General features: G+C 42.2%; 1 long non-coding RNA gene across 3 annotated transcripts in view; it reads left to right on the forward strand.

Moving 5' to 3' along the window:
- LOC106851309 (uncharacterized) overlaps positions 1-26,616 on the forward strand; it is a 78,289-nt gene that overhangs the window by 11,909 nt on the left and 39,764 nt on the right. The window contains exon 1 of one of the 3 annotated variants that reach the window (XR_015805996.1): positions 9,226-9,502. The exons of the other annotated variants lie outside the window; for them this stretch is intronic. This is a non-coding gene — a long non-coding RNA (uncharacterized LOC106851309). Of the gene's footprint in view, positions 1-9,225; positions 9,503-26,616 lie in introns of those variants that run through there. 3 annotated transcript variants of the gene reach the window in all.

Below are 26,616 nucleotides of genomic sequence, written 5' to 3' on the forward strand. Positions count from 1 at the left end.
AAGCTTGGGTGGCATGTGGGAAGAAAATCATTGCTTTTTTTCTGTTCCAGAGGTCCCACCCTGCAATGTGGGATTGGGAATGGAGGAAGGAGAAGAGATCTTTACCTCAGATGCTGCAGAAAAATCAATGTTTTGGGAAGGGAGAAAGTCCTAGCTGGGTTTTTGGGGTCCTTTCTGATGGCACGAGGCTGCCATGTGGAGAGGCCAAAGTCCTGGGGGGAACAGTGCCACGAACGTGCTCCTTGGCATTTGAAGCATGGCACACTGTCAGCTGTGGTTTGTTACTCATGCTGGCTTCCCTGCCCCTCCAAATCTTCAAGGAAAGGCTTGGTATTTACTCTATGACAATTTATTTACCAGAGGACAGCTCTTAAGATATTGTGGTTTATGTTCAAAATATTGTTTATGCATAAAATAGCACTGGGGCTCGGTTGGGTCCTGAGCTGACCTCTGCCCAGCCAGCAGATCCTTTGGTTTTTCATTTGATGTGTGTCCCAGTTTAAGACATGCTGCTGCCCCTCTCCCATCCACACAATGCTGCCTTCCTAATACACATACCTAATTTGTAGCTAATACTCTCATTGTGACTACTTTAATAACAGTACAGATTTTTTTTCCAAATGAGATACACATGTGGCTCCCAAGCCGGCATTTTTCTGTTTCAAATTAAGCTTTTTTTTTCCCCCTGAAGAATGCCACATCATACATAATTTTCTATAATCTTTTCTATTGATTTCATTCTTAGCCTTCATCAAAACAGTGCTCGAGCAATCGAGTAGCAGATTGCAACCTACCTTGCAGAGAAGAAAAGGGCATGAGGAATCTACTTACACCATTATATTGACCTTCTCCTTTGTGAATAATTGCCCTGGGTCAGAGGAATGGTATTACTGAAGAATGCTTCTCCCAAGGGTGGGGGTCGTGGCTATTTTCTCCCCTGCTAAGGCTCCTAGAAAGTGTTTCTCACCTATGGGACACAGAGCTTCTAGGTGGTACCATTTCCTTCCAGGATGGGCTGGAAATTCACAAAATGCCTGTGACATTCTTGCAAGACCACAAGCAATGAGCACAAAAAGGACAAGCCTGAATCTCAAAAGGGAACAAAGTTATAACTCAGCCAGCTGGAGTTGAAAAAGGTCACTGGCTCAGCTCTAGAAAGACTTGTATGTTTTGATGTTTGTGGAATATCCTCAGATTTCTTACCAGGACACACTGCTGGGACAAGATCATGCCAGAGCAAGTTTATGATGCTGAGGCATCTCCCGGGTTTGACTGCAGCAGAAATACCTTGTGGTTTCTCTACATCTGTGTGAAATTAGTGAGTCTTGGAACACATGAAAATTAGTAATAAAAATAAAAAGCTTTCCTTCCACCCCCCGTCACCTCCTCCCACTGACACAATTTAAAGATTTAGGATCAGTTTGTATCATGGCCAGAGATTGAAATTACGATTGTAATGTTTCCACTTAGGACAAGGAAATTGAAGTAGAGCAATTAATCAATAACAATATGGGAAAGTAGAGACTGTCACTTAGAGCTTGCATGCTTAGCTGCATAAGGGGAATTTTAGAAAACTTCTGTCTTTTACTGCTCTTTTAAGTTTTATATTACCAACTTTCAAGTACAGAGAGAAGTCATGCTTTGTGCTGCCCTACTTCACCCAACATTATACACCCATTCATTTGCAGGGAGCGGATATTTCATTATGAATAATCCCAAAGTGTTTCACTGAGTGTTGTACAAACTGTGCACTCAGGCCCATTTCATACAGTCATGAAATGCCATCATCCCTCAGGTGAAACAAAGCAACTCTTCAGCAGCACAAAGCAAAACTGCACAGCAATTTGGGGAAGGAAGTGAGCAATAATGGATTCATTTGAAACTGCAGGGGGATTTTAACTATGCAGAATGCAATTACCAGAACTGGAGTTTATCCAGGACACTGGGGTTAAGACCCTATCTATTACAAAAGATGCCACAGAACTTCCAGCATCCTTCCCCTCATTTCCTATGTGTTACTCACTGGGCTTCTAAGTACACACTGAGGGAGGCCAGTCCTGTTTGGATTGCTAAAAATGATGGGACCACAGGGCAAGGTGCAGAGGAAAAACTTATATTTCTTACTAACCAGAGCTTTCTCTTTGCACATAATGCAAAGGGCTTAGTGTTGGAGAGAGAAATGAAGAGCTTTTGGGTGTGTGGCTCTGTCCAGAGCCACCTAACCAGGGCAAGCACTGATATGTGGTGTGAGCCCTGGGCTCCTGAAGGAGCAGGGTGGCTTTGCTGCCTAAATTTGGTCATCAGTACCTTAAGACAAAAATGGACCATTTCCTGACCAAGTTTACATAAATTAGGCTGAATTCCTTTAAATATCTAAGTACTTCTTAATTGGCATTGGAAATCCCATATTTCCATGGGGGCAATAAAACAAGGGCAGTATCTAACATCCTGGTGAGCAGCACAGAGCAGCACCACAGCACAGAAGAAAGACTTAAACCTCATCTATGTGGTGCCTGTTTGGAACTTTCCTGAACTGTTTTGGTTTTGGAGAGTTGCCTGACCTACTGAGCCCAGCTCCCTTCAGACCCTCTGCCACCTCTCCACTGTAAACACACAATCCCTTGAAAAATAATCAGACATCTTTCTCTTGGAGCATTTACACCCCAGAATCAAATCAGCTGCCACAAGCTGGTTTATAAAGAATAGAGGAGCAGGGAGGAGCAGAGCAGTAAAGCCCAGCCCAGGCAGGGGTTGAGGAGCAGAGATGTGGCTGCTCCAGAGTCCCAGGGCTGTCCCTGCCTCCCCTCTCAGCACAGGCAGCATCAGGTCTGCATGGGAGAAGGGAAAATATTTGTTCAAATATGTATATATGTATTTTTAACTCCCACAAAATTACCAGTCATGAAACTGCAGGAGCGGCATTTTTTTATATTGGCATGAAAGCTAGAGTGGAAAGCTTTCAGCTGATTTGTGAGGTACAAGTCAGTATTCAACTCTTCTATTTCTGGACATTTAACTGATTGCATTAAAAGTCAATAAGGCCTGTGTCTTTTTGCCTAGAGATCCAGGTATTAGATGTGCTCAGTGCTGCAAACACCTCCTCTCCATTTACCACTGAGAGTGTTTCTGTCTTATTTAAATGTATGTAGTTCAATACCCACAACAATTGTTATTCTCACGTGGCTGTTGAAAACAGACAAGTAAATAAAACTAGTAATCATCTCAGAAAATGCCTAACAGAATCCTCTTGCCCACTCACAGGTGCTGGTGGAAAAATTACCAATTACCAGTGAAGCTCCAATAAATAATGCTTCAGTCTTGTAACTGCAAATCTTTCTAATAGAATCTGGCTATTTCATGCCTTGCATCATAAATCAGTGCCTCCAATGAGTGGGCTCTGAATGGCTGGACAAAAATAATTAATCAAGATTAAATCAAAAGCAGCATGATGCATGCAAAGGCAGTCTTAGCCAGGATGCATTCCTAGGAACAAAATCACTCAGAAATGGCCTATAAATCTGGAGCATGGCTGAGCTGAATGTGAGGAGATGTGACTGGTATGGATTTTCAGGTTTTATGCTGCATAGATATTGCATACAATTAAGCTTTTTTGCTGCTGCAACAGCATCAGAGTTCAGGCCATGTGTACCTTGTACCTTTACCAAAGGCAATAGGTGACCATGGTGGGCTGAAGAACCACTCTCATACCCCTCCTAGAATCATATAATCACAGAAACATAGAATATGCTGAGTTGGAAGGGACCCATCAGGATCCTTGAGTCCAGCTCCTGGCCTGCAGCAGTGTCTGACTGAAATATGGGAGGGCCACAAACAACAGGAAGAAATGTGGTCAGATCAGACATTGCTGATGGTTTTACTGAGTAGATGAAGGACATGCAAAATCTAGAAAAATAAGCCTTGCTGGGATAATTTTACATCATTATCTGATGCTCTCACTTGTGGTGTCTGAGCTTGGTCTTGTGTATATTCTCAAGCAGATTGGAAGTGACAGTGTTCTGATAGCTCCAGTGTTGACAACTGGCCTAATCACTCAAGTTTATCCAGTTTTTCTCTTGTATTTATTGACCATTAATGAATCAGGACTTATTCCTCAGAGAGACTGAGCTACAGCTGCATCTCTGATAAAGCCAGGAGTAATACTCAGAAATACAAGAATACCAACAGGAAAATTAAACAGGCATCAGAGACGGTCTAAGTACCTAATGCAAAATAATGTCCTATTTCAAATTCATCCTTAATAGCCTCTCTTAAACCAGTCTAATATATTTTTAACACGTAACATTCCTGTCTGGAATATTTTGTTTCTTATTTCTCCAACTCTTCTCCAGGGGAGCAAAGATTTGCATAATATTAGGTTAAAAGCCAATTGAGGATATACTACATGGAAATTTTGTAAAAGAGACTCATCCCCTCTCTGTGAAGGGGAACCAGGCTCAGAGCAGCTTTACAAAGGCACCAAAAGCCAGACAATACCCACAGGTTCTGCTTGATACCAACAATTCCTGGCAGGAAATGTGAAGGCACTGAATAGTTAATAGACCCATCACTATGGTACATAAAGCAGACAGTGCCAGGGCAATATAAAATCTCCCCAGAAGAATGATAAGGTGGTTACTGAAAAGTGATTATGATTTATAAGCTCATAGAAAGGGCAGGGCTGGTGCTAAATGTCCCAACATAGCTGAGTCCCTTTTAATGTAGTGGCTGTACACCAGTTCTCAGTAACAGGGCACGCCCTATTATCCACAATTCCCATCTCTCAGCATAGATAAAAGTTTCTGTTTGAGATAATTTTTAACTTTTAAATATTGAATTATACACTTTATAAGGAATACAAATAATAAGTAACTCCACCTGTCAGCAAGAGAACAATAACTTCAATTTTTTTAATAGCCTTCATCATTCAGCAATCATGCCAGGAAGATTTATAGTAGCAGCCATATTTTATTTTTTTATAGTAGCTTGTAGAGGAAATGCTTTTTGGTTTTTGTGAAGGTCACTCTGACCACCACTTGTTCCAGGGCAACTTCTGTGCAAGTGGTTCTAAAGTCCAAGTTTAGAAAACATCATTTCTGAAGAAGGGCAAAAAACAGCCCTAAAAATTCAGTGCACAAAAAAAATCTGCAATGCCCAAACAAATCGATAGCAGAGTATGAAAAATAGCATAGCAAAATAAAATAGCTGATCTGCTGGCTGTTTGAGAAATGCTTCATTCTGACCTGAAGTTTCAGCTAAAAAATTACAAGTTTTGCACCCAAGCTTGTGTTCATATTTTAAATGAACTCCAACCTGACCAAAAAGGGCTCATTTCTGGGCCTCATTTTGAGGCAGTTGCTCACACTAAAGTCTGTGAAATCTATTGGTGTAGTTTTCCTTCCCCTGTGCATAAAATCATTTAGGTGGGAAAAGACCCCTAAAATCATCAAGTCCGACCATTAAGCCAGCACTGCCAAGCCACCATTAAACCATGTCCCCAGGTGCCACATCTACATATCTTTTAAATCCCTCCAGGCGTGGTGACTCCCATCACTTCCCTGGCCATGCAACCTTATGGGCAGATACTGTGTTTTCTGTCTTAGTTTATTCTGAAAATATGAATTTTTGCAGACTGAGTCAACCTGGCTCCTCGGCTGAAGACAAGCTGCTTGAGTTAATTCCTCTCCCAAAACCATCAGGTGCTGATAAGAAAAGGGGCCACAGGAGATTCTCCTGAGTGCCCAGTGACCACCTGCTCTCCCCAGCCTGATCAATAGGTTTTAAATAGAGCAAGAAGGAAAGGAGGTGGGTGTAATTCCCTCATTCTGAGGAAGCTGGGGATGAGGTGAGGACGTGTGTGGCACTGCCAGCATCATCTTCTCAGCAGGATGGTGAGTGAGGGCTGCTGCTTCTGCTGCCCTTCCTTTGTATCCTGGTACCCCATCAGCTTAAATTATGTGGAGCTTAGTCTGTGATTGAGCCAGGCAAGTTTGTGGCTGTTGGCTTTAGGTTCCAAAAACCATGACTTCCTCTATCAAGTATGGTTTGTCTCTCCTGCTGCTAACTAGCATTGTTATAATTGGTATTCTTTTTATGATTGCACTGCTGGATCACAGGCAATATAGAAGCAATGTAGTGGGCGTGCAACAGTAGAAATGATCTTTAAAATATGTTGGGTGAAACGAGGATTGGAAGAGGATAGTAATTGTCTCTGTTTGCTAGAGATTTCCCCACCCAGAATCAGAATCCTGCTTTTTTTTCAAAAATACAGGCTCTCTTCTATCCAAAACACTTCAGAGTTATTTCTTCTCCTGTTTAACTCCTGGCTAATAATTTCATCTTTCATTTCCTCCTATTGTTCACCCTGGCATGTATCCCATCTATTATAAGCCTCAGATATCAGAAAGTAATTTTTTTTTAGGGAGAGGAAAGTAAGAGTCAGCTGGTTTGAAGTAAGGTTTTTATAGCAGCACAACTTCTGGAAGCATTGTGTAGAGACTGGTATTAAAGAAATAGCTCTATGGGAGGAAACTGGAGTGAGGAGACAAAGCTTTCTGTGAGAGCTGTATTGCTGCCAAAGCAAGGGTAATTGCTCCTGTTTAGGACCCTAATACAGAATGGTGTTTTGCAGACATTGAGGAGAGATATGAAGTTGCCACTAGATAAACACTCATGGGAGCTGGCTTTTTCTGAAAATCTCCAGCTAATTACTTTACTGAAGCAGCTGCCTGCAAAGCAGCCTTTTAAGAAAATTAAAAAGTCTGTAAATATGGCTTTTGCCTCCGTGTCTGCACACATGGAGACAAACTGCAGAGTCCATCAGCTGGCCTGGAGTACGTGTCTCACATCAGGGACTGTGCATCCCTAGTGCTGTGCTGCTTCCACACCTTCCTTCTTCCCGCTGAGAGAGGCTGCTTTAAGGCTTTATGTTCCTTTTGTCTTGGGAAGGTGGGTCAGATTCCCAAAAATATCAGCAAAGCCTGGGCTAGAATTCCTGTCTGAGAGTGCTGGGTGTAGCCTTGTAGCTCTGCTAAGGAACCCATCTGCATCCCTTTTCCCTCCTACACCTGGACCAGAATGCACAAAGGTGTGTGAGTGCTCTTTGGCCATTTAGGCAGGGCAGGTTTATGGGGCTTTCTGGAGGACACATAAAACTATCTTTCTGGTAAATCAATAGAGGAAATGGTGAAGGAACAGAAGGTGCAAATATTGCACTTTTGTTTGCACTGGTGGTCCTCGTTCAGTTAAGAAACAAAATATATGGCATGTGGGGATTGAAATAGTGAATCAAATTGTTCAAGGAGTCCCAAATCATAAGAGGACTCTACAGATTAGATTAGGAGCAGGATGTCTGGTTGCTGTCCTGGAGTAGCAGACCCATCTCATTCACTGGGAGTTTTCTTTCCTTGCCATGAGATGTAAGGGATATTTTATAATCTGTAATGCCCATTGCTGGTTATTCTTTGATGTTCAGAACTCAAGATTAATATTCCTCTAAATCACAGCTTTTCACTAAACTCTTCATCTCCCCTGCCTCAGGTTCCTGAGCCAGAAGGAAGGACTGATGCTTTGCAGGTATCTCCTGCCCTCCTGCTGTTGTAGGTTCGAACATTATAAAAGTAACTCTGCCAATCTCAGGGAGCCTAACGTTGTTTTTAAGGCTATGTCTCACAGGCCACCCCACTTTCACATCAAAGGCAGCCCTGGCAGGAGCTGAAGGTCAAAAAAATTCAGTTTGCTTTTCCTGAAGACTTTTTTGTGGAAAGGCTGAAGGAGAGCTGCTAGGTTTAGAAAGGGAATAAGGATAAGCAGTGGCTCTACCAGGTCAGTCCAAGATCCTGTTCATTTGAATGTGGGATAGCAATACCAGAGGTAAAGATGAAGGTGTCAGAAAAAGATGGAATGTGCCTCAAAGTTAGGAAATAAACAGCCCATGATATGTGTTTGCCAGTAGCTAGTCCACAACACAAATCTTTCTCTCATCTGTCCAAAATATTGACAACTAATTGAACTCTACTGGTTTAAATGTATATTTTCACATAGAGCTACCAAGGGGATAAATGTTGCCTTCTCCCTGAAGGATTATTAGGGCTAATGACAAAGGAAGTGTGACAACTCTGTTTTGTACCAGTTTTCTGAGGGGTGCAGGAATAAGTTTTCTAGTGACACATGCTGTGGCAACTTGCAGATTGATGGTTCGTTGTGCTGATGCACTGTGTGTTATTTATGACCTCTATTTCCAGCAGCTCCCTAGGACTTGCACTCACTGCACTGTTCAGGTGTGATCCAAAATCTCTTGAATCCTCCAGCACTTCCAGCGACTGGTGTGCTTAAGATTAGTGTGCCAGGACATAGGTCTGGTCCCACGGATGTCAGTTTTTAAATACCATACTGTTCTGGATTAATTATTGTTCACCTGTGGCTGTGTTTTGGTTTTGATGAAGAGTTATGATGATAACCAGGTTCTCACCCTTTATGGAAAGGCAGCACTTCATAAATACTAAGCTGTGCTCTTTCTATGTCAGTGCTGGTTTCCTACAAACCTAGAAATGAAATTATGTGGCTGCTGTGTTAAGAGTGTAACCATTGAACAGCTATTGCTAAGAGGTCATTCTGAAATATGTAAATAAGGAAAAGAATTCCATATGGTCCAGAAAAACCAACAATTGCCACATGGTGTTCCTGAAGAGGCAGAAAGCGTTTGCTCTTTTCTTGCAGCATAAAGACAGAGCAGTACCTGGTGAGAGAAGCAAGAATTGGATTATCCCCAGTGGGGCTCCCTAAAGATCCTTGGGGTCAGAGATATGTGGATATGCTGGTCTGAAGGTTCACTGACGTTGTAACATGGCTCTAAATGGCAGTGGGTAGAAGTCACTGCTAAGCATGTAGAGAGCCAGAAAGGTGACTAGAATCAATATTTTCCTTTAACTCTTCTGTTAGCAGTCCGCTATAAAGAAGAGGCTATTATGAGGCAGCAAAGAGTTAAAAACTACAACAAAAACTCTAGACAGATTAAACATTAAATTTCTGCCACTCATTAAACAGTTAATTATTTACTAGTGGCACTAGAGAGAGCACATGAATTCTCTAGATTGGAACAAATGCAGTGATGCAGTCCAGGCTATTTTTAAGAGCAGAGCTTTGGACACAGTGTGCTGAATCTGCTGTGTCCCGTCACTGTGTGCATCATTTCAAGCTTTTATAAACAGCCATGTTTTTTCAGGAGTCAGATATTAGGCAAGCACTAGGGCAGCATCACAGAGGAGTGACATAGCAGTGTCATAAACATTTGCAGAGATCCAAGCATGGCCTTGAGATGGCTAAATGTTTGGGAAAACAGATTATCTGGGGAGGACGGGTTGTTATGGGACTTGGAAGGCTACGTTGGCTGTGCCAGCAATGTGTAGATAGCAAATTCTTTCAAGCTTCCAAATTCCCAGAATCCTTCTGAGGTCTGTGCCATTCAAAATAGCAGCAGTTTGCTGGAGAACCTTTTCAGCAAAGGGTAATGTATTTCTTCTGCTCCTTGCATGAATGTACTAATAGCAGAGGAAACTCCTGTGAATGTCAGGAGGCAGCTGCATAGGGCAGGATGCCACTTCCTCCTCCACCCCATCTCTGTGGAGGTGAGGGGAACTTCCAAGTGCATGAACTCCCTCTTTCCTGCAATGCTGCTGCATTTGAATTGTGCATGCAGGACTGATGGCATGAAAATCTTGTCAGAGTTGTAGCGGGAGTGATTTTAATGTACAGAGTGTTCTAGTGTATGTAGCCCTGCTTTTTAATTAGCTGCACCTCTTGTGTAACAGCAGTGCAGCTCAGAGCCCATTTCCTTGGAAACACTTCTTTGCCAGCAGCTGTCTGTTGCTTTCCTGTTATAGAAGGGGGGGAAGGTGTGGGTATTTGAGAAGTATGGTGATGGTATTTTTTTATCTTAAATGTGAGTTCAGGAACTGACTTGCAATACAACACAAAGATGAGCTGCAAGGAACTAGTGCAGCTGATGTGGGACTTACTTTTTGGGAATCTAAGTGCTATGGATCCTTGGAGGAGAGGAGCTGGTGTCCTGTAGGGAGGCAGTGCATCAAGAGGGAAGAGTATTTTGTGTATGATTGGGACATAACCACCCCATTACCTCTGTGCAGGATGCAAACCCTTAACAGCTGGGATGGGCTTTTGGTTGGTTTGAATGCTGTGGCCAGTGGAGTGGACCCTTATCCCTACTTGAATTAGAGAGACATCATTAGAGAGAATTGGATATGAGTGACATCAGCAAATGTGTTATCTAAGCGACCTTCAAATAATATTATTTAACAGCAGTGACAAATGCACTGACAATCCTTTGGGGAAAAGCCCTGACTAACGTAAGCAGTTACTGTATTACCCAAACACAGAAGGGAAATGCAGATCTGGTGTTCAGAGCCTGTTCCCTGTGCTGCACACCCGTCCAACTGATGCAATTCCCATGCATGTCTTGGCAGTACTTGTTACATCCTACCCCAGGGGAGGTGACCCTTGCTTCACTGAGAGGGGAAAAAAGTCCCTCCCAGAACTCACCAGTTCCAGTTTGACCGTGCACTTTCTAATGACTTGCGTTTACTTTCCCAATTCCTGCGTAATGAAAATTGGCAAACTTCTTTGGAGGGAGCCCATGACTCTGCACTTACTGAGCAGCATCAGACTGCTGAGCAGTGTCTCTTCTTTGACAGCTCCCATGATGCTGTGACTTATTTCCATGTGCTGGAGCAAAGAGGGATCTAAGGCAGAGAGGCCCAAATGGAACAGGGGGAAGCTGCCACGAAAAAAGCCATGTTAAACAATTTGTCTGGAATTAAAAAGGTCACACTGTGGAGTAAGTGGAGTCATCACTGACAGCAGTTCTTCCTTACCAGCATGAAGGAAGAGAAGATGTGCTCTTGAAACCTGTGCCATCACTAGTCAGGGATTGGTTGGTGGAAGTGGGGTTTATAGCTGCTGCCTTACAAAATGTAAAGGTCAAAACTGTGGGGAGAGAGAGTGAGAGATTGTTGTTGCTATCTCAATCTGTTTGGAACACTTATGATAACGGAGTAAGGAGAAGGAAAAAAATATCTGAAATTTGGCTCTGCATATTAGCACAGCAATCAGAACTTTTTAAAGTTTTCTTATTTTTCCCCAGAGGAAAGTTGTGGAGAAACTTTCAAAGGAAAAAAACTGAAATACGGTATTGCTAAAACTTCTTTTGTGTACTGCTCCCCAAATAGAACATTGCACAATGTCACAGGGTCATGCCTCTATCTTCTTTCTAATGACTTTTTAAGCCTATGTAGTGTGAAACACCTCTAGAAAAAGTCAAAATGTGAATGCCGTGCACCTTGTCATGGTTTTGTTTACACACAAGGAAATAGAAGCTTACACTGAGAGCTTTGATGCTGCCCTCAGTCCTTGAAGCAGGTTTCCCTTCAGCTGACATCTCTTGCTGCTGCTTGATGAATCCCATCGGGTCCATTGGCAGAGAAACTTTTGCAAAGTATTTCAGATATGGAGAGGGAAATGGATAGTGTGGCTCAGAGCACCTGGGGAGGCTGGCTTAGTTTTAGGAGCCACTCAAACATTTGCACCTCTCAGGGATTTAAAAAATGTCTTTTCTATGGTGCCAAGGGAACTGTGAGAGAAGGAGGAATCCTCTGCACTGGGATCACTGAGGGTATGGCAGTGGGATCTGCTGGCTGCCCCCAAGAAGCTGTGGGTGCAGGGGGCTGGTTCATCACAGGGTGCTGTCACCTCAGTGTAGAAGTCCCAAATGACAAAAGGGAGTGTCCCAGCAAAAGGAGAGGGAGGCAGAAAAGGGAAAACACAAGGCCCATAGGAAAAACAAGTGAGGTATTTTCTGTCTGGAAATACACTGTGGTGATTGGCAACAGCCTTTTTGAGATTGAATAAATCCAAATACTGAGTGTGATAGAGGTTTTGAGATCTCTCTTGTCTTAAAATAAAATTTGGTTTTTTGTTTTGTTGTTTTTTTTTAAATGAAACCCTCTATTATAAAAACAGACTTTTTGCTTGCCCTGGCTCTGGGACAACTGCTGATATACTAAACCTGGGACACAGCAAAGGACTTGCATTTCATTTAAAAGTGCTGGATGGGAGATGAACATAACAGAACCCAGGTTAGCTCAAAACCCAGAGCACTCAAAAATGCAGCATGTCTCTCCTTGCCTATCCTCCCTGTTTTGATATTCATCCACAGCTCTGTGTTCCCTTCTGATTTCATTTTGCCAAATTTAAAAGCTTTGGCGTTGCAAAACTACCAATGATGCACTAGGACTCTAAAATGAATTGTTATTTTTTTGGCTGCTCTGAAAAGACCATAAACTATACTTGACTCTTTCTCCATATATTAAGCTCAGCTGCTGCTTCCCTTTCTGATCTAATCTACAATAGGTGGTTGTCATATCCTGAATACTTCTCCACCTGGATCTCTGTGGTTTCCATAAAAAGTCAGGCATTCTTACAGGAGAAATGCAATATGCACATAAATCCAGCATGCCATTTTTTTACAGAAGGCTGAATCTTTTATCATCAGTCCCATGACAAAGCCTGAGTGCTTGCAGCAATGATGCCTCACAGATCAAGCACTACAAACTTTGCACTTCCAGGAATAAACACCACGGTTAAAATGTGAATATATTTCTGCAACTGCTGCAGTGAAGAACAAGCAGTGTTCCTGATTCAGCTGAAATGCTTCTTGCAGAGCAAGCATCAAAGCAAGGCTGTTTTATCAGTTTACATACTTTGAGCAGAGAGTTTATTTCTTGTGTAATCCTCCCTGAGGCGCTCCAGTGGCTGAGCAGAACCATTGCAGAAACCTCTGCTTCCTGCTTTGTAAATGTAATTTCTGCTCCCTTCCCTCTGCTTTTGGGCCGACTTCTGAGAGGTCTTTGCATGTGCTGTTGCTGAATCTGAGAGAGATCTGTTTTATGAGGAAAACATGGATTTAGGTTTTTAAAGGATTCCTGGCTTTAGACAAAAATGGCTGATTTGCTTTGAGATCAGCTTCATCTCACTGTGGAAGTGAGCTGAAACAAACAGGCTGGAACAAGGGGTGATTTTTTCCATGTGCACACCAGGACTGAAAGCCACTGTGTGTTGCTCAGCTGCAGGTCTGCAGCATTGCACTTGGGCTATTTGTTCCTCAGCCCTCCGACTGTGAGAGTGCCTTGGTAAAATCAGTGAGCTGTGAGCCATAGGTTGTTTTCTACCAGCCAGGACTGACTTTAGATAGTGCACTTTAATGCAGCACCACAGCCTTGGAGAGCTCTCTCCTCCTGTTTTTGTGCTCTTCTCCTGCTATTAGGATGGACATCTTACAAAGGTTCCTTGTGCTTTGAACCAATAGTGAGGACTGTAAAAAGCAGCTTCTTAGTTTTATCTTTTCATTGACTCCAGCTCAGGGGATCTTCCTTGTGTGAACTTCATGGGAGACCTACCAAGAAAGAGACAAAACTGTTTTAGGATATGGGTGAGGTGGGTTCATTGCTTTCAAGGGTGACAAGTCTGTCTTGGGTGGGAAGCCCAATGCAACTCCAGCACAGCAGGTGTTTAGTGTTTGAGGCTTTTCCCCTGGTAATATTCAGAGGGCACTGCATGGCTGGGTGTTTCTGCTGCTTGTAATAAAACCTGGGCAGTGCAGGTCGAGTCATGCTAAGAGATGTGCTGCAGCACCAAGCACTGTCTATCTCCTGTTGTTTCCTATCCCCATGCCCTGCTTCCAAAACCAGGTTGAGGTTCTCCTTGGATGTTTGGCTTTACACGCAATTAATGTAGTGGCTGCCAGGTAATAATGATGCTGCCTAAACTGAGAGATAATGTGAGACCTGCTACTGACTTGATTTCCTACTTGTGTTGAAGTAGGACTTGTGTTTGATAATTAGACTTGCTGATTTTAAAGCTCTTTTCCAACATTAAAAATCCTAAGGAGCCTTTGGTTACTGTGGGACTTGATCATCATCAGGCCCCTCTGGCTCTGCTGATGGACTCAGGAGGTGGGAAGGGTCCTTCATCCCCCTTCTTGTTCTGGGGTCTGTTTTCACCTCTGCTGTACTTCTCACCCCTACTGCCACCTGTGCTGTTTCTCTTTCAAATGAAGCTGCCAGCAAAAGCTTTTTTTGTGCTGGCTAAGCCCAGGTGGCAGTTTTGAGGAGGGAGAAGAGGCACAGCAATTTTTATTTTTTTTTGAGACAGTTTGTTCCTAAGCACAGGAAGTTGTAAAATTTCTGATAAGGAGTTAGTTCATTCATAGCTGATACCCGAAATGACTGCCTTCTGTCAAGGCAATGCCTTAGTTTCAAAGGAGCAGTGTTGGGTGAAGCAGGGAGTTGTCAGTTCTCTTTCAGTTATGGTGAATGCTTTTTTTTGCCTACAAGTTGGTTATCTTCAGACATTTCCCTTAGAGGAGTGGTCAGTCTTTATTGATGTTGGATTCTGTTATTTTTAGTAATTAACAATGCTTCTCCAGTGCCAAAGGTTATTTTCTGAGTTGTTGTAAATCGTTGACATTTCAGCTCCTGTATTGTTACTGAGACCTTCTGATAATTATTTTCTAAATGCATTTCCCAACATCACACTATTGGTATATTTACTTCTCGAGATAGAAGGTAGGTTAGTCCATGGAAAAAAACATCCCAAAACTGAAACGGATTCCTGGAAATAAATAGCCATGCTACTTTTATGCTTATAGTTGAAATCAGATGAAGTTATGGACGAGTGACAGAATGTCTCTTGTTTCAGTGAAAACTCATTTTGTGGGGTTTTTTTTTTTGCATTTGGCATAGAAAGACAAAGATCAATTTTGTTGAAAAGTTTCCTGTTTCATGTTCTTAACATACTTGTGGAAAAATAAATGATCTTAGGAGGTGGATTTTGGTACCAATTCCATTTTCCTGTCTTTGGTTCTGCCCAATATCTCTGGAATATCAGGAGATATGTCATGACTGCAGGGAGGATGGTTCATGGCTGTTTCTGGTTGCAGTCATGTCCAGGAACCCAAACAAAATTACAGGACACACTGGAGCACAGATTATTTGCAGCAAGGGCACGTTGACCCAAACATTGTTTTTTGTTACCACTTTTCTTTTTTGTGGGCATTTTTTAAGTGTGACCTTGAGTGTAAAATGCTGCTAGTTCATTCCCCCTCTGGTTTGTGGCTTTCCTCCCGAGTCTTGCACTGAGGGTCATCATTACATTGGCTGAAAGACTACAAAGGACAGATGTAAGGAGGTGGCTCTGTGAGTCACTCTCTTCCCAAGGTCCTGTGTCCTCTCTCCACAAGATATCAGCTAAACTTCCATGGAAGCAGAAAACATCTTGTGAAATGCATAACCCTGACTCTAAATGCTACTGCTTTTCTACTCACCTAGACTTCTTGGGGAAGAGGGCTTTGGGGGAGTTGAGGGCAACATCATTCTAGTCACTCTTTCTGGTAGTCTCCTTGCTGCCTGAAAGAGCCATGGATAAGCTGTGAGAGAAGTGCAACTCCTTGTCACTGTCCCACACATCTTGTCCCCTCTATCTTTCTACCATTGGTTTTAGATTGATAAAGAATTATTCTTCAAGGCAGATATCACAAATAAAGGTTTTTTCAGCCAGAGCCAAACAAAATTATAGTCTTTCCAACCAGTCTAAAGCTCTTGCTGCCCCAGATTTGCTGTTGCAGCAGTTCTATTTGCCACTTTGCCTTTGGGATGATAAATGGCAGTGAAATTGCAAAGCCTACTTTAAATTGTACCATGTTGATTTGGTAAATACAATGTATGTAACTCTACACAGGGCTATACTTGATGGGATAAAATCCAGGAATTCAATACTTAGACACCATAGTATGTTGGCTTCTTTGTTCTTATCCCTTTTTAGTTACGCAGGACCTTTAGAAGACAGTTCTTAAAATAAATATCTGTGGCTCTTTGTGTTGCTGAGATAAAAGGGTGAGAGTTCTTCAGTTTAAATGAAGTTGTAGTAGTCCTGGCTGCTCTGAGGGGTCTGAAGCTGGGGTCTGCTCTAGTTCTCTCCTTTCCAGTGTGTTGCATTAGAAGTAGAGGCAGAACAGCCAGCCACTGGGGGAGAGGGAAATCTGCTGTCACTCCAGCAAACTCTGAGAGACTCTGGGTCCTCCTACAAGCTCTTACTGGGTGCCTGAAGTTGGTTTATACTTCTAAATAGACATATCCAGCTATGTTGCAAGAAGTGAATGGCTCTTCATCCTTAACAGTCTGCACAGATAAGGGCTGTTTGCTACCAGAGAACCTGTTTTTCCAAGTAATGAAGTAAAGCCAACTGGATTGGTGATAAGGGCTTGCTTTTCCTAGACAGGATTCATCCCAGGAGAGTGTGATGCAAACAGCTCAAACACTGCTGCAGCAGAATAACCCTTCATCTGGGGTGCTTCCTGGCCTGTGAGTACTACAGAGATTTTTTTGGAGCCTCTAGGAATGGCATTTTAGATGGAGTCATTAGATGTGGTGCAAGTAATTTAATGGTAAAATTTTAGTAGCGTGTGTGCATGCTATACTCCAGTTGAAAAAGGGATACGATCCTTATTATTGCACAGGGAGCTGAAATCCTCCTAAATGTGCCTTGCATATGTTTTTAAGGGAATTAAATTGCAGGACTGGATTATCCCATGGAGAATATGTCTCTGCTCAGAAAACAAATCGGGGTGTAGTGTTACACATACTGTAGGTCTTGAGTATGTGGAGTTTGTGCCTCTCGTGACAAGCCTGTTCAGTTATGGGCAGCTTTCTGAATAAATCTCACTGTGTGTGCCACCAGAGCCATATGCTTCTGTGGTTACATTTGCTGGGTTGTGCTGATATAAATTTAAGCAGGATTTGTTGTTGTAAAAAGAAAATGTGTTTGTATCTAATCAAATTCCACCTTGTTTTATACTACTGTTCAGCTCTAGTGATTCCTGCAAAGATATGACTAACATCAGATTTGGCTTTGCTGTGTAGTTTTGCAGGAGGCTTCAGCAGAGCAAGAATCTGCCATTACTCATTCCAGAATTTCTGTCACTGGTAAAAGTTGTTATATTCTTGAAGGGAAAGGCTTCAGTTAGAAGCTGGTTGTGTTTCTGTTGTTTTTATGTTTTCCATGATGTTCAGAGCAATACAGTTCACAGAATTAACTGTCCCCCTTTAATGGAATGTGAGTGTGAAGCTGCTGAAAGCAGCTGAAGGACCAGGAGAGCTGGGAAATCTGCAGCCTATTGGCTGTATTAACAATGCTGAGAAACATCTGCCCTGCCAGTCTCTCAATTCTGCTGGTTCCACTTCATTATTTAGAGCAGAGAGAACACTTGAGTGTTTTTTTTTCTTCCTCTGAGAGTGGATGCAGTAACATTTCTCCTGGTGATTTGTACAGATAACATAGTGATTTCGAGTGTGTTTCATGATGCAAGAATTACTTTTCGAGACTTTCAGATAATTAAGTGAAGAACGCAAAATTGTCTTGCTATTTCATCAATCAGTGTAAAATGCTGCCAGTGATTAACATCTCCATTAAAAGTACTCTCTTGAACTGCTCAAAAAAAAATGTTTCAAGTGTGACATATTGGTACATTAGAAAGAAAGTACTGAGCAGTGCAGTGTAGTGCCACTGTCAGTTTGCAGATTTGATAGTTACAGCGTAGATCAGGCTGGGGATAGTGCTGGACACCAGAGCTACTTTTTTTCTATGAAGAAGCAAGCATGTAGAAAATTGTATATTTTTCTGCTTATAGCAATCCTATATTTATAGACTTTGTGCAGTGGAAACTAAAGCTGTTTGTCAGAGTGAATGAAGAATAATGAAATGCATGCATCTGAGAGTGACGTGACATTCTATAATAATTAAATATTTCCAATAAGCCATATACAGATGCATAATATCCATTAGAGGCCAGGAGCCTCAGGGTTTTTATCATCAGGCTGAGCAGAAATCTTCTTTTTGTTTGGAATAAATATTTTGAATTTTCCCTTTTGTTACTGGCTTTAGGGGTGACTTTCTTCCCTGATGCTACTGTTGTAAAGACCACTCAATGTCATTCTGCAGCATTAATTAAGGAACAAAGCTACTACAGAAGACAGGAGTTGGGTACAAGTAAGTGTATATACGTTATTTGAAGTAAATGCACCAAAGAGGGCTCTTCAAATAATAAAATGTGCTGAAGTATCATCAGTCACACTTTTTTTTTTGCACATCCCCAGAATGGCACTTGGAGGCCAGCCTGTAGTGCTGTGGGGAAGCACTGACCTGTCCAGGTTCCAAATACAATCTGCTCAAAGTGAACCATGTGACAAGAAACACAGCCATGGCTGGAAATGACAGCATGAAAAGGAAAGTTTGTGCTCAATGGCTCTGATTTCATCTTTGAGAGGGATCAGCTGTAGATTCTCTGCAAGTGTGCTCTCCTGCTCTCCTTCAAAGCAGCAGCTGCCCTGTGTTGATGTGCTCTAGTTGGAGGATGTGACTAGTCATTATTTTCTGGAGTTTGGGATGAGGAAACACTTAGGGTTGTTGCATCTTCCCATTAGATACAAAGTACCACACTCCTGACTGACTCCTCTGAAATCAGAAATCATGAAACTCATGTCCTAGGCTGGTTCTTCAACGGCTGAGCAAGCTCTTCATGCACTGATTGCCTATATTTGAGCATTCCTCATGGACAAAATGCTGGTAGTTTGGAAAATTTAGCATAGGATGACAAAATAAGTGGTGGATCTAGTTGTTTAGAGCATTGTGAAAAAATTCTCACATGAAGGCCTAACTCAGAGTCTGATGACACCAACAGTGCAGTGTCATGAATGTACCCCCAACCTGGCTAATTGGTTCATAATAATGTGCTGAATCTTAGCTGAAGAGCAGCTCAGGAGCTGTGTCACCCTTTGCATCTGTCAATCTGATCCAGCATGAGGTTTGTTTTGCAAAGAAAATGCAGGTGAGGCTTAGTGTAACTGACTTGGATAATTGAATGTTGGAGGGAACATTACTGGCTGGAGTGTCCCCCTGAGGTGTCAACGAGAGAAAACATAACATATTCCATACACAAAGCTGTGGTGACAAATAACCATGGGAACAGTATGATTTGAGCCTGCCAGGTGGTGCTAACAAGCCCTTACCCCATCCTGCATTCTCACACCCCTGTGTGGAGGGAGGGAGGGAAGCAGGGGACCAGACCCCAGCACACCTGTGGGGTGTGGAGCAGCTCAGTTCTGTGAAGAAAAGGAAATTCCTCATGGCATTGCTGTTCTTTCTGCACCCACACTGTGGAATGGGCCATGCCCAGAGGATCAAGGCCATTTTTCCAGCAGCAGAGAGAGGGGATGTGATTGCATCACTCAGGGATGTTCATTACTATCCAGGCTGGCAAAGATGGCTTATCCAAAACCTGTATATGGGAGCAAGTGCTAGGGTAAAAAAAAAAAAAAAATAAAAAATTAATGTCTTAGGCATTATTAGATGACTAAAAAGGACTCCATTCCTCATTTGCCTGGTCCTGTTAATAAAGTGTATTATCAATAAACCTGAGGACCTCCTAACCCATTCACTGGCACAAGAGCTCTCATTAAAGCTGCAGTCAATTACAGAAGTGCCACGGATGTTGAAAATTAATTTCACTGGAGATTGACCTTCAGATTTTCTTCTTTGCCCTGAAGGAGAATGGGTCAGAGAAGAGCAGGGTAATGACTATAGAAAAGAAACAATTACAAATTAAATAATTAAGGTACAGCTCTCCTCAGATATAGGACAGCTGACCAATGCAATGGGAAGAACAAACACAAGACTGAAGGTGTGCCAGCCATAAAGCCATCAGGAGAGCTGAGGAATAGGATACTTGAGAGAATGGACAGCAAAGATGCATGGAGATGTCTTCAGGAAGGCATGTAATTCAGGAGAAGAGCCTGGATGGGACACATTAGGGAACCACTCAGGTTTCAGGCAAGACACCAAGAGCAGGTACTGGTGAGGTAGCTTAAGAAGCCACCAGTGAAAATGAAATGTCTACCAGGAGAAAGAGTTCTGCTGCTCACCCCAGTCTTTTTCTAAGCAACAAATTTAGTGAAATTTAGTTATACTTGCTAGGTTTTCAGGTCAATTTTTCTTTTTGAGTATGGGGTAAAGAATAGTGTTGGTTACAGGCTCTATTTTCTCCCCTGCCAATCTTCCATGCACACATTTCCTCCTGCATTCGGTAAGTGAAGACTTTAGAAGGCTTTCTCCTAACATCCATAAAGTCTTTGGGCTTCTCTATGGTTTAGGAGCTTGTCTTGTGCAAGCCACATCAGCCTTTGCAGCATCAAGCCAATGGCTGCAGCTCAAGCAGAAATGTCCCACTGCACTGATTCCAAACCAATTGCAAGAGGCTAACTTCAAAGTACTTTAAAAGGGCAAATTTATAAATGTTTGGACCTGGGAAAGGCCTACAGGGACAGAAAGGAGAAAGGTATTCAAGGAAAGAGCTGTTAAAGTTGGATCTCATTTTCTCTGTTTAGAAGAAGCCAAAATTTCAAGAGGGAATTGGTCTTGCATTGTTTTGGATTAGATATTGTTTCTGATTAATATGTTCTTTGATATTATATGTCCAGGAAAAAAAACCCCAAACAATTCTTTAAATCTCTTGAGTGATATTAGAAAATAAACATTTTAATTTGATTTGAAGGAGTTAAACAATGTGGTCACACTTGAAGACACTATATTAAAGTGCTGACAGATGTCCAGGTCCACCTTCCTCCATAATGAAAGCCCTATTTGGATAAAACCTGAAAGGTTGTTGCCAGATCTCTTCTTTCAGCCTTCTTTCATTACATTTGAGGTTCAGGTTTTGTATAAACCCTGGCAGAAACTTGAGAACCACAGTGAAATCCAGACTATATATGACAAATAGAAATGAGGATGGCTGGGCACTTGTGGCCAAGTGCATTTTGAAGTTTTATGATTTTTTTGCAATGGGGGCTTCAGTCTTCAGTTGTGGTGTTCTTTGAAAATTAGCTTGTCTCTCTTTTTGTCCCCAGAATCAGGATGTTTGCAATCTAAAATTCAAATATTTTTATTTCTGTTGCAAAATTTACCCAAAGCTTTCAACACAAATATTTTACTTATTCATTTGTTTCTCACTCAAAAGTAGAAACTTTTTGCTAAACTTGCTTCAAAGCAGTAGTTTTGAAGTAAAATCTTGATAGTTTTGTTAGGGATGCTCATTCTAACAGCATGGTCAGGCTGATATGCTTTGTTCATGACCCCACTTCACAAGGTCCCACAAAGAAATCCATCTCTTCCACTGTAACTAAAATATCTCACATTTTTTTTCTGTTGTATGGCTTTGTAGCAAGATCTTATCAGCCAAAGCTGTGCTCTTCTATGCCTATTATCTTCCATGAAATCCCTGTCTGAGGTTTATTGATCCTTGACTCCTGTTCCAGCTCTGCCAGGAGCAGGGCCTCCATTTATTTGGAGTGCTCCTAGCTGTGGAAGAAGGAGGTCTGGAGAGCTGTTCCTCAGCAGTTACAATGCTGTGTGTTAAATTGGCTGTGGCATCCTAAGTTTTTTGCACTGACTGAAAGGTATTTGCAACACCCCTTTCTGCAAATGTGGGTTAGGGACCTGGTGCAGGCTCTGTTCCCTGGGGAATGCAGAAGACACGGCCTCTTTGGGAGGCAAGGTAGTAATCACTGAAATCAGGTAGAAAGCTTGTTTTATCTGCTGATCTGAGGGTGTCTCAATGCCTTTGTTACTGCTAAACACCCCAAGGACAAGAAACACAGGCAGAGCACTGTGGCAGGGTAGGGAAAACAGCTGAGAACAAACCGAGCCTTTTCCACTGATCTGAAAAAACCTTCAGGTGTTTGTGAACTGTCTGAGAGTACACAATTCTGAAAATATTGCTGGGCTGGACTGGGGGTCCTTGCTGTGATACTGCACCAAATCGCTGTGGGATATCTGCAGAATGTGATTGTCTCTGTGTCACCTTTTATTAAGACTGCAGAGTCTCTGCTCTTCTGAGATGAAATTTTCCCTTGGCTGCCTCAAAAGGCTTAAGCACAAAGCAGGCTGGGTTGAACACTTTATCCTGAGGTGAACTGTGCTCCCAGGAAACGCCCTGTAATTGTACCCAGCCCGTGCTGGTTTTTGTCCCGTTGCAGTGATGTGTGTCTGTGTTTTAGTGTAACTGGGTGAGCCCTGTAAGTTGGGCAAAAGTTGGTAACAGAACACTTACAGGGGAAGGGGTGGGGGATGCAGTCATTTAGCAGTTTTGAGAATCTGATTTGCCTGCTCTCAGATATTCACCTGCTACTTTTGAAGGAGAACTATTTCTGCTAGAAATTGTTGCATTATATAGTTATTTTAATGCCCGTGCACTCTTAATACTTTTAAAGAGAAGGGACATCATCTTTTCTTACTTTTCCTTCATTCAAATCTTACTTCTAGGTGCAGAAGAGTGGTTGAATCATGAACAAGTTGGGGCTACTCCAAAACAGCTGAAATCCACAAGTCTACACATTTTCTGCAAATCCCTCCACAGGAATCTTAATAAATGAGGCTTTATCTAAAAACTGATTCCTGACTGAAAAGGGAGCAAACCCATCTGCCAGGCAATTGACATAGAAAAGGAATATTGACAAAAGCAGGGCGTTAAGCAGAAGCAAATTTCAGAATTTGCCCTGTAGAGATATGTGGATGCTCATGTGAGGGAGAGGGGTTTTCAGCTCAGTGAGGCTGGTGGGGTGTGGGGGGACACATGCCTTGGAAAAAGAGCAGTGCAGACATCTGGAACCTGGAAATGGGATCCAAACTGGGGAAGGAACTGAGCCTGAATGAGTTTTGATACCTCAATCCTTGGGGCTGTGGACTGCTGCTGGTAGGGAGCACCTGCAGGCATTTATGTAAGAAGCTGTTATGCTGAGTAATTAAATAAAAACTCAGTGTTTATTCCTAACATATTTCAGTATGACTTTATCTCATACTGTTATTTTGGAAATAGTGTAATGCTAAACCATGCTTGAAGTTGTTTTAAAATTAAAAATACAAACCTCCCAAAAATATTTGATGGCAGTGCATTACCTAAATTTACTCTAGTGTTGAGCATTTTAAATTTGCTTTATTGCAGCTTCACTGCAGTTTTATTTTTAGTTGGTTCCTAGTGAGAATGAATAAATAGAAGGCCATATCCAAGATTTCTACTTAGGTTATCTTAGATGTAATTTTTTTCCTTTGCCTTATATAATAACTCCTAAGTAATGCTGCAGGTACTGCAGAAAATAAATAGTGCATGTTTAATTTTAGAGGAATTAAGTAAATAGGACAAAATAACTGGAAAGCAGCAGAGCAAAAAGGTTTCTGGTTCAGATATTGAAGGCAGAGTAGATGAGACTGGGGCTGAGCCCAACAGCTTACCAAAACAGGGTTTGTAGGGCATGACTTTAAACCATTCTTTTGGACCTTGGTTGTCCAGGCCGAAGTTAAGCTGAGCCTGATTCCCTGCTCTGGAGGAATGCTGAGCTGCTGTAGGGCATCCTGCAGGCTGTTCTGGCAATCCTCCTTTCTGAGAGGAGCTAACATTTTGCAGACATGCCAAAGTTAGCTATGTAAATCTCCTCTCAGGAAAGCAAACACCCACAGCAACTGTGGATTTAAATTCCCAATCTGAAATCTCCAACACCACTCTTTTTTTTTTTTTTTCCTTCCTAAATTTTAATTTAGATAATCATCATGTTGCAAATGGAAACTAGAAAATCTTTGCAGAACAGGAGCATCTAAGATTGAAGTTTCTTCTGATCTGTCCCAGCTGCAGACAAAAAGCCAATCCTTACTGGAAGTTCATTTTCTAAGCTCCTGTGAGTGAAGGAAATAATGCAAAGGGCTGAGTAACCCTGTCTGTGGAGCTCCTAGGGGAAGTATTGGGAAGCTGGAGAGCCTCTCTTGCTTTAAAATGGTCATTTCACTGCACAGACCTCCTGACAATGTGTGGAGTAGTATCAGCTTGAAATGTAATGTCAAAATTTTCCAGGCTTTCTCTTTTTGTGAGCACTGCTTTTGTGTCACTCCTATATAATAGTTTTGCTTGGCACCATGTGGTTTTTATACTGCAACTGCTTTGTGAATGTCTGTTCTCAAAAGTTCTTCTTTTGACTTTTTTTTAATTAACTTACATCTGCATGCCAAAGCTCTATTTTTGAGGTCAAACCTATCCTACTGGTCACTTTATGGGAATTCATGAAAAAGAGTCTGTTGTAAGTCAAACAAAGAATTTGTTTCCTGGTACTGTGATTATGTTCTTGTTCAAAAATTTTGCAAGTTTCTTGATGACACTGGTCTGAATTTTCTTTACAGATGACTCAGGGCTTTGCTGTAAAACTTGTACAGATCTAATTGGATAATTTACAAACTGTTCTTCTGGAATAAACTGAAGTCACTTGGCTTTTGGGGGTTTATACTGGGGAAATTATTTACATTTTTGTTTGTAGGGCTTCAGATTAGAGGGAGTGCTGAACTTTAGTAGATGTGGAAATAGTTTTTTTTAATGCTTTACTCTGTGTTACAATACTGCAGTGGGAAGCTACTCACAGCTTCTGTAAGAAATGAAAAGATGAGGTTTTTCCATAGTGAGATCCATTGTCTTTTATAAACTTGTGTGCTGAAAATGTCTTTCTCTGCAGTGTCTGACTGGAGCAGGGGCACAGATTGTCATTTCACACTGAACTACTTGCATTTAGATGGCTGGGGGGTGGAATTCCTCTCTCCCTCGGCTCTTCGTAGATGGAAGAAGGATTTCAATTGCAAAGGAAGAATGATGCTCAACAGGATGAAGAAGGGTAGCATTAGGGCCTAGAGGATATTCTGGACTGATTACTGAAAGCCACAGGGATAAAATTCTGGTGATTTTACTAAGGTGATGTTCTCCTTTTAAGGCTGACTAACTTCAGCTGAGCCTAAGGAGGTCACCTTCCAGCTAGGAGATGTCTGTGGAAGGGAAATGGTGCCCTGAAGTGGAGGGAAAAGATTGTTACCTTGAATAAATGTGCAATAAGTAGGACTAGGAGTGCCCTACAACTGACTCCAGACTTTCATGTGTGCAGCAGACATTAGAAGCTGAGCCAAGGTTTGCTCAGGGCAGGCACACATTTGAGAGGTAAACCATGATTTAACAATGATGAAGATTGAACACCAGTGCCCCTCACTTTCCTCTGTCACAGCATGATGAAGTCTACACTTCTACAGTCTGCTCCTTCTGTGATTTAAAATCAGCCTCCTCCACCTCCCCTCCCTCCTCTCTGCTGTCAGCAGTGGCATTTTCCAGATCCCTTCCCAGGGCTTAAATCACATTCTGAGCCTGAGCAGTCCTGGCTCTCAGGCCTTGGATGGAGATGCTGTACAGTAGTCTGTTTTATTTACAGGAATGTGTCTGTAATGAGAAATGCCCTCTAGAATTTCCCTCAAAGAATAGTCTGGCTGTTGAGGCATCCAGTTCTCTCGGAGACCCACGGACAGGGTATACAGATTTTTCACTGCCTTGAGTGAAAAATATTCCTGTGAATGTAAATTTTTTTGTGAAGTTCTTAGGTATATTGGGGTCTGTGGTCATTTTGTGTGGTTTGGAGTGTTGCTCTGCTCTTTGCCCTCTGGAAGAGAGGGTTGTGATTCATAGTGACTCTCTGTGAGAAATGGTAATGTGTGATTTATAATGGTATTCAGAGCACAACAATTATTTCCCAAGTGCTCATTTAAGAAAAAAAAAAAAATTGAAGTTCAGGGGGATCCTTATGCTGCCTGATAGGTTCAAGCCAGTCTCCATCATGCCCAAAATACTCTGTGGGTACTGGTGGGAAGATCTGGAAGAGACGTGGCTTTTTACTACAAAATTTGACAGAGGCACCCTATAAGCAGTGGAAGAATCCTTGGGAAAAGCCACAACCCTTTGTGCACCCTGCTGAGAGGACTGGGCAGGCTGCTGGGCTTCCCCCTACCTTGTCCTCCCTAACTGGGGAGTGCCTGTGAAATTCAGCCCTGGATCACAGCATCTGTGCTCTAGCACTGGGTTTGAGCTGGCCTGTGCTTGTGGAAGCTGCAGCTCTTGCTCAGGTCAGACAAAAACTGTGGAGGACCTGGCCCCTAACACTTGAGCACTCTGAATGCATTATGTACATTATGTGACTTCAGAATGCATCTCCTCCTGCATTTGGACAAAACCATGTGTCTTCTTAGGCCCATGAGTAGTTTTGGGATAGCTTTTCATCTGACTTCCAGAACAAATGGTGTGGGGCCTCTGGACACTGCTTGGGTGTGGGAAGAGCTGTTGCACACTGATGTCTTGATGCTGATCAGTAGTTCCCTTCATTTTGCATTTCTGATAAGATCTCTTTCTCTTTTCACTTAATCCCCTTCCCTTGGTGTGTGAGCTGGTGTCAGAATAAAGTGTATAGGTGTCCTTTACTGTCTCCTTCCTGTAAGCTCAGTTGGTGCTAATGCCTTGTCTGAGAGAAGCAGACCTCTTGGGGTGAATAAATACCTTTTTAATAAAGGGAAAAAATACTTTACTCTCCCAGATGCCAAAGGGCTTTGCTTGCAACAGCAGCAGGCAGTCCCTGCCTGATTCTCTGCCAGCACCTA

The sequence above is a fragment of the Sturnus vulgaris genome, chromosome 11 (assembly GCF_052056855.1).
Source record: "Sturnus vulgaris isolate bStuVul1 chromosome 11, bStuVul1.hap1, whole genome shotgun sequence".
Classification (NCBI taxonomy): Eukaryota; Metazoa; Chordata; class Aves; order Passeriformes; family Sturnidae; genus Sturnus; species Sturnus vulgaris.